Source organism: Equus caballus, chromosome 1, assembly GCF_041296265.1.
Source record: "Equus caballus isolate H_3958 breed thoroughbred chromosome 1, TB-T2T, whole genome shotgun sequence".
In the NCBI taxonomy this organism is placed as follows: domain Eukaryota; kingdom Metazoa; phylum Chordata; class Mammalia; order Perissodactyla; family Equidae; genus Equus; species Equus caballus.
The window spans coordinates 87630076-87638176 of NC_091684.1; positions in this window are offsets into that span (position 1 = coordinate 87630076).

Here is an 8101-nt window from a genome sequence, read left to right on the forward strand (position 1 = left end):
AAGTTTCCTAGTGAAGCTCTTCCTACCCAGTTGACGTGGACAGTTGTCCCTTAAGGTTTTCGGGATAGCCCACACTTGTCTGGAAGTGCCCTGGGCAAGGACCTACTGGACGTCAAACTCCCCATGGGTGGTTTACAATATGTTGATGATATTCTTATTTGTAGTCCCACAAAGGAGGATTCTGATTACAATCCTGTCCTTGTACTTAATTTCTTAGCCCAATGGGAATATTGGGGATATTGAATGTCCCCACAAAAGGCACAAATTTCACAACAGCAGGTGTCCTATTTGGGCTATGGTTTAACCCCAGGACACCAGGCACTTTCTAGAAATATGAAAAAGACTATCCTTGAACTCAGACCACCAAAGACAAAAAGACAACTTCGCACTTTCCTGGGTATGGCAGGATTCTGTCGTTTATGGCTTCCTCAATTCGGGGTAATAGCAAAGCCTTTATATGAAGCACCCAGAGGACCTGATATGGAACCTCTGGAATGGACACAAAAGGAGGAAAAGGCCTTTTGGTTGATTCAACAGCAATTGTCTTCAGCCCCAGCCCTGGCTCTGCCTAATGTCAACAAGGCTTTTACTCTTTATGTTGCTTTTCAAGCAGGGCCAGGCCCTAGGTGCCCTCACTCAAAGATTAGGCCCAGAGACATGAATTGTTGCACACTTCTCAAAAACTCTAGACTCGGTGGCTTTGGAATGGCCAGCCTGCTTAACGGCTGTAGCAGCTACAGCTCTATCAGTTGAGGAGGCCTCTAAATTATGAGACAACCTTTAACAGTCATGGCTCCCCATCAGGTGCAAGCCGCGTTACAAACTAAGGGACATAAATGGGTGACCAGAGGACGTCTAACTAAATATCAGGCCATCCTCCTTGGGCACCCCTGAGGTCATCCTTAAGGTCTGTCAAACAATTAATCCGGCATACATTGTGCCCTGTCTTGACTACCCAGTCTAGGATTTGGAGCACACATGCTCTGAAGTCATAGGACAAGTGTACTCTAGCAGGTCTGACCTGCTAGATTCCCCCATAGATAATGCCGATGACACCTGATTTATAGATGGCAGTAGCGTCATAGAACAGGGCATACGCAAGGCAGGCTATGCTCTAGTAAACGCCTCACAGGTCATCAAGGCACAAGCCTTTCCAGCCAACACGTCCGCCCAAAGGGCTGAACTCATTGCTCTTACTCGAGCTCTTCACCTGGCATAGGATATGACTATTAATATTTACATTGACTCAAAATATGCCTTCTTGGTCCCACATGCACATGGGGCCATATGGAAGGAAAGGGGATTACTCAACACAAAGAACTCCCCTATCAAACACGGAACAGAGGTTTTGGCTCTTTTAAACTCTGTGCTTCTTTCTAAGCAAGTGGCTGTGGTCCATTGCCAGGGACACTAGAAAGATTTATCCCTTGAGAGCAAGGGTAATAACTTTGCTGACCGGGAAGCTAAACAGTAGCTAAACAAAGTAATCTTTTAAGCTTACTCCCTATTCCCCCTGCTTTAGGCCTTTAGTCCTACTTATACAAATCAAGAAACAACTCTGGCTATATCAAAGTTAGGATGAATATATTTGGCTCACTCCTACTAGTGGTCAAGTCAGTCAAAAGACCACTCTATGTTGGGAACAAACCAATCACACTTGTCATACTTGGCCTAATAGCACCCAACCTATGGGACAAATTCCCTGTTACATGTGTTCTCCTATCATAGCCTTAAAAGATACTGATTGGTTTGGGACTTACCAGGGTAGATGGCCCAGCATACGTTGGTTAGCCCCTAACAGCACTCAGTGGTTATGTGCCTCCAACTTATGGCCTTGGCTGCTGCCTGGATGGATTGAACGATGCACCCTAGGCTTTGTCTGGATACAGGGTAGAACTACATTTACTGTGTCTCCTCCTGTTAAGCTACCCAACCTACCACAAGGCTGGATCCATTCTGTCTTCCATTGGTATGATCACCTTGCCTCAATTTTCCTTTTCCAATTAGGAATTGAAAGTGTCATCTGGCAAGCCCTAACAAATTTCCTATCTGATATGAGTCACCAAGTTAAATCCATGTCAGGCCCTACCCTATTCCTAAATGATTGGTTGGACTCATGCTCAGGTCCAGATCTCTGGACTACTATCAAAGCTTTATTCATCGGGTCAATGATATTGTTCGTATTTCTTCTTTTTTTGTTTTAGGGAAGATCAGCCCTGAGCTAACATCTGCTGCCAATCCTCCTCCTTTTGCTGAGGAAGACTGGCCCTGGGCTAACATCTGTGCCCATCTTCCTCTACTTTATATGGGGGACACCTGACACAGCATGGCTTGCCAAGGGGTGCCATGTCCACACCTGGGATCTGAACTGGTGAACCCTGGGCTGCCAAAGTGGAACGTGCACACTTAGCCACTGTGCCATCAGGCCAGCCCCATATCATTCGTATTTCTTATTATAATTTGTTGTCTATTTTGTTATTTGTCTTCCACATGTCAACTAAGTTTCACCTCCTGGACGACTTCTCATCAAATGATTCTCTGAGTCTCCAGGGGACCTGTATACCTTGTCTCCACAGGCACAATATTCTGGTCCACTGAACTTCCTGCCTGTACCCCTATGGCCCCATTTAGGGACAACTCTACAAGCTTGCACAGCTGGAAGTAGTTACAGAAGATCGACCATCGTCCATATTCCCAAAGGACTTCGGGGCCAAATGGGTTCAGGGGGTATTTTATGATGTGGATCAAGGCTGCCCCAGGGAGAGAAGCCCAAGGCAGCCTGGCCTACATGCCAATCTATATGATCTGATTCATATCTAAAGTTATACGGCCACACAATAACCAGACCCCACCTGCACTGATACAATTTTAATGACTTTTTACATCATCTTTCCTTTGTCTACTAAAAATAAGTCACGTACCTATGCCTTATAAATTTAGTCCTAACCCTCAACACATTGCAGCTCTTCACTGCTTGTGGGTCCTGTCCCCATGCCTTCAGGTTTTCACTGCCCATGGGTCCTGTCCCCATGCCTTCAGCCCTTCACTGCCCATGGGTCCTGTCCCCGTGCCTTCAGGTCTTCACTGCCCATGGGTCCTGTCCCCGTGCCTTCAGGTCTTCACTGCCCATGGGTCCTGTCCCCGTGCCTTCAGGTCTTCACTGCCCATGGGTCCTGTCCCCATGCCTGCAGCCCTTCACTGCCCGTGGGTCCTGTCCCCATGCTATTGTCTGAATAAAAGAGCACTACTACCAGACCTTGACAGTCCAAGAAACTTTCTTTCAACTCCTTGGCTCGCCAAGCCCACATCACCCATAGGTCTCCTCACCTCCTCTCCTGGCCCTGTATAAGTCTATCCTCTAGGCAGATGCCAGAATGATCTTATATAAATGTAAGTTAAATCTAGTTACTGCCTTTCTTGAAACCCTCCGTTGACTTCTTAACTGTACTTAAATTAAAATCCAAAGTTCTCACTCTGGTTTATAAACTCCTACACGATCTGGTCCCTACATTATCTTGTACATATTGACAATGCTGTCTCTCACCTTAAGACTTTCGTATTCCTTTTGTTTTGATTGATCTTCATCAGGATTGTGGCATGGCTTACTTCTTATCATTCAGAGCTCAGCTTAAATGCTCCTTCCTCAGAGAATTCTTCCCTGAATACCCAATGTAAGTAACCACCCTTTAAAAATTTATCTGCTTAGGGCTGGCCTGGTGGCGCAGCGGTTAAGTGTGCATGTTACACTTCAGCGGCCTGGGGTTCACCGGTTCGGATCCCAGGTGCAGACATAGCACTGCTTGTCAAGCCATGCTGTGGTAGGTGTCCCACATATAAAGTAGAGGAAGATGGCCACGGATGTGAACTCAGGGCCAGTCTTCCTCAGCAAAAAGAGGAGGCTTGGCAGCAGATGTTAGCTGAGGGCTAATCTTCCTCAAAAAAAAAAAAATTATCTGCTTAGTACTTACTGTGCTGATATTTCTTGTTTATTCACTCCTTTATGGCTTTAAAAGTTTTTCAATATTTGAATAGACAACACATTCACACGCTTCAAAAGTCAAAAGTAATAAATGGCTTACAGTGAAAAGTCTCTCTTGCTACTTCTATTTCCCAGGCTCTGTCCCTCAGTTACCACTCTAGAGGTAATTTATGCAAGTGTCTTTCTTTCATTCTGTTCTTTTTTACACATATGGTAACTTACTATATAATCTCTTAAACAACCTTGTGTTTTCTTGTTTTTTTCTTCCTATAGCTTAGAGATCTGCCTAACTTAAGAATAAAGGGGGGGCTGGCCCGGTCACACAGTGGTTAAGTACGCACATTCTGCTTCAGCAGCCCGGGATTCGCAGGTTCGGATCCCGGGTGCGGACATGGCACCACTTGGCATGCCATGCTGTGGTAGGTGTCCCACACAGAAAGTAGAGGAAGATGGGCACAGACGTTAGCTGAGGGCCAGTCTTCCTCAGCAAAAAGAGGAGGATTGGCGGTGGATGTTAGCTCGGGGCTAACCTTCCTAAAAAAAAAAAAAAAATTAAAAAAAGAAAGGAATAAAAGGGATTTATTGGAAAGATACTGGATAGCTTACAGCATAATAGGAGGGCTGGAGCACCAGGTTAAGGTTCAGGACAAAGAATCAAGATAGAACAAGAACCAGAAAAGAGCCCAAACTGCAAGCACTATTAAGCTGTTTGGTCAGAGTCTGCTACCAGATGAGTGGACTCTAATACTTTTCTTCACTCAAGAATCTCCCTGGAGACAGAATCCAACTGCTCAAGATTAGCTCATGCATCACCCTTCGACTGTAGCAGGCAGTGAGAGGAAGGATACAACCACCTCCTGGGATCCTTTGGCTTCTATATGGGAAGGCAGGATACCATGGTTGTATACAACTTGGAAAGGTAATTCACCAAGAGGAAACAGGAAGGTGATTAGTAAGAACTAGCATGGGAGAATGGCCAATAAACAAAGGTGTCCCCTATAGGAACTTATGCTTTGTTTTATTCTACATATGTAAATAACAGTATAACAAAAGTAAGCTAGGACACCAGTAGAGGTCCAGGGTAATTGTTTTTCTTTCAAAGGACATGGTACATTATTCAAGTTGGAGAAAGTTATAAATCCCTACTAAAGAAATGTTTTCCAGCTGCCTCACAATGGAGTCAGCACCTCACTGTCAGAGATCAATAGGTCTGCTGGGAAGAACAAAAAGACTCTTTTTTGAGTCAGTCATATGTCTTTTAACGGCTACTTATTACTTCAGTTAACTAAAGGCCATATTTAAGCTTTGCTTTGTAAGGTTTCTAGTAAATACTTAGCTAAAGTCCATTCTCTCACTCATTTTCTATCTGGGTGGAAGAAGTGGTTTGTTTCTTTTAGTTACATTGCTACTATTATTATAAAGACATTTTGATTTGGGAAAAAAGTCTTCGGCAAGGAAATACAACTTTAAGTTAGACTTTAGAGAGAGAGCAAGTTTGACGGGTGGCAGGGGAACATTTCAGAAACAAGTATATGAGTACATGCATGAAAGTGGGACTGCGGATAATGTATTGGTGAGCACGAATGGGTGTACTGAGGTGAAGTAAAGGGATGGTGGGAGATAAGAAGGGAAGCAGATTACAGAGAGCCTTGACTATGACACTCAAGTGTTTACGCCATAAGGAAATGATTTTTGAACAGAGGCATAAAATGAAAGGAAATAATTAAGATTAATTTGGCAGTTGTGTGCAACCTGGGCTGAAAGAAGAGAAGGGATTCCAGGAAAACAAGTAATGTGACATTGACTATCCATATACGCAATGATATTCCAAGCCAGGAGGAAATTATTGGTTTGATACTTTGTTTGTTGCAGCAGTCACTAGTTAAATGATAAACCTGTCTGAGCCATGATATAACATGGTAAACTGCAATAAATTCTTCCAACAACTTCTTCATTAAATTGATAGTCATAGGTGACTTGTGGTTTCTATAAATTGAGAATTTCTCTTAATATTAATGACATTCTTCATGGTGGTCAATCCTCTCTTGGCCTCCTCCAAACTATCAGCAATCATACTCAAATTTTTTCTAAACCTTATAATACTGTCTAAAATTATATATATTTTATATCTTTAGTGCTAAGTCACTTAGTGAATGATGCAATTTTATTTTTGTTCATCTTCAATTCAGAGCTTTGCAAACTTTAATTGGCCAAGAAGTTTGAGGATTCAATAAACTGAACAAACTTAAAAAAATTATTATATTTTCACTTGTTATTAAATCACAAATGTATTTTCATAAAACTTACTGGAAAAATCTATTAGTGTGTCTCTTGGAATTGCTACTGTTTTGTTTCAAAGGGCACACCATTATTTGTTCCAATAACCTTCTGTTTCATTTTCATTTTCCTTTACTTAGTTTTATGTGTCTAATTTTTTATGGTTAATTGACTTAATCTGCCAGCTTTAATAAATTCTTTCTTTCTTGTAAAATATTGACAACTGTTAGAATATCATTTATTAAATCTAAATCTCTTTAAACTTTTACTTTTCAAATGTTTAACTATTCCCATTTCACAATTTCTTTTTTTTTTTTTTTAAGATTTTATTTTTTCCTTTTTCTCCCCAACGCCGCCCGGTACATAGTTGTGTATTCTTCGTTGTGGGTTCTTCTAGTTGTGGCATGTGGGACGCTGCCTCAGCGTGGTCTGATGAGCAGTGCCATGTCCGCGCCCAGGATTCGAACTAACGAAACACTGGGCCGCCAGCAGCGGAGTGCGCGAACTTAACCACTCGGCCACGGGGCCAGCCCCCCATTTTACAATTTCTATTAAGTGACTTTACAAGTCTTGGTAAGATTTACAAATTACTTTTGCAGCTTACCATTAGTACTACCTTGGCTACTGAGGTCCAAATATCTTCCATTATTCATTACACCAATTCTCAGATCTCCAGATATATTTTTCTTTCTTCACGAAGTGACAAATGTAATTCAAAGGTAACAAATTGGTTATTCTCCTAAAGCATAGAGTGCTTTATAAAGAATGCACATCACATGGCAGGTAGTGCTACAAATGCTTCTGATATTTCCGTGACCGGACACCCCATAATCAATGGTCATGAAACACTCTACACAATTAACTTGAACTAATGGGTTAATATTGAAATTTATATTACTAATATTATTGCTTATTGCACTTACTTATTAGGTTCTTTGCCAACCAGTACAGAGTATAGCAAAACTATGCCATACCACTCATAAGGTCCAATATATTCAATCACATAAAATGTGAGGTTGCATCATTACACGATTAGTGAAATAACCAGAGCAAGTCTGCAGTTAGCCAACTGGAGGTGTTGGGGGTTTGGAGAGCCAAATGCCAACTGCATTATATCTGAACTCACATTACTGTGGGGTCCATTATCGCGAGTCTTTCTGTTAGTCAACCACCAAGTATCATCCCTGCACATACGACAATAGAGCCTGTTCTACTAACAGTGAAAATGGAAAGTAAGGGACAGATAAGAAACATCTCAAAGGACAGATCTAAGGATTTGGGAGGACTGCAGAGATACAGGAGGCAAGGGTAAGAAATAAATCAAAGACACACTCCTGGATCATTTGAAGAATGACAATGGTGAAAGGAAAGGCAGAGGTAGAAGTGGTTTCATTCTATTATTTGGATTGGTAGAGGGATATGAAGGGAGGTGTAAGTTGGTTTTAATTATGTTAATTTCAAGGTGACAACAGAAAACTTGGGTGAACAGGCAGTAAGATTCAGGACTTGAATTTGAGGTTAGGTTTTTAATATAATGGTAATTATGGACACAACTTAAGAGTAAACAGTCTAAGAGTGCTTTCAGAAGGGAACAGAATGTTGAATAAGAATCATTAGAGAATTAGAGGTAGAAGAACCACATTAACATAAACGCTAACATTTGAAGTTTATGATATCTTTTCACATACATTATATTTAACGGAACCCTTGAGAGGTGGGAGATTAATTTCAAGTAGATTTATTCACTCATAAATATTTATTAAGTGCTACTGAGACTACAAGGGTGAATAAGTCAGTGCTTGCCCTTAATGAGTTTCCAATACAATGGGAGAGGCAGACAAGTAA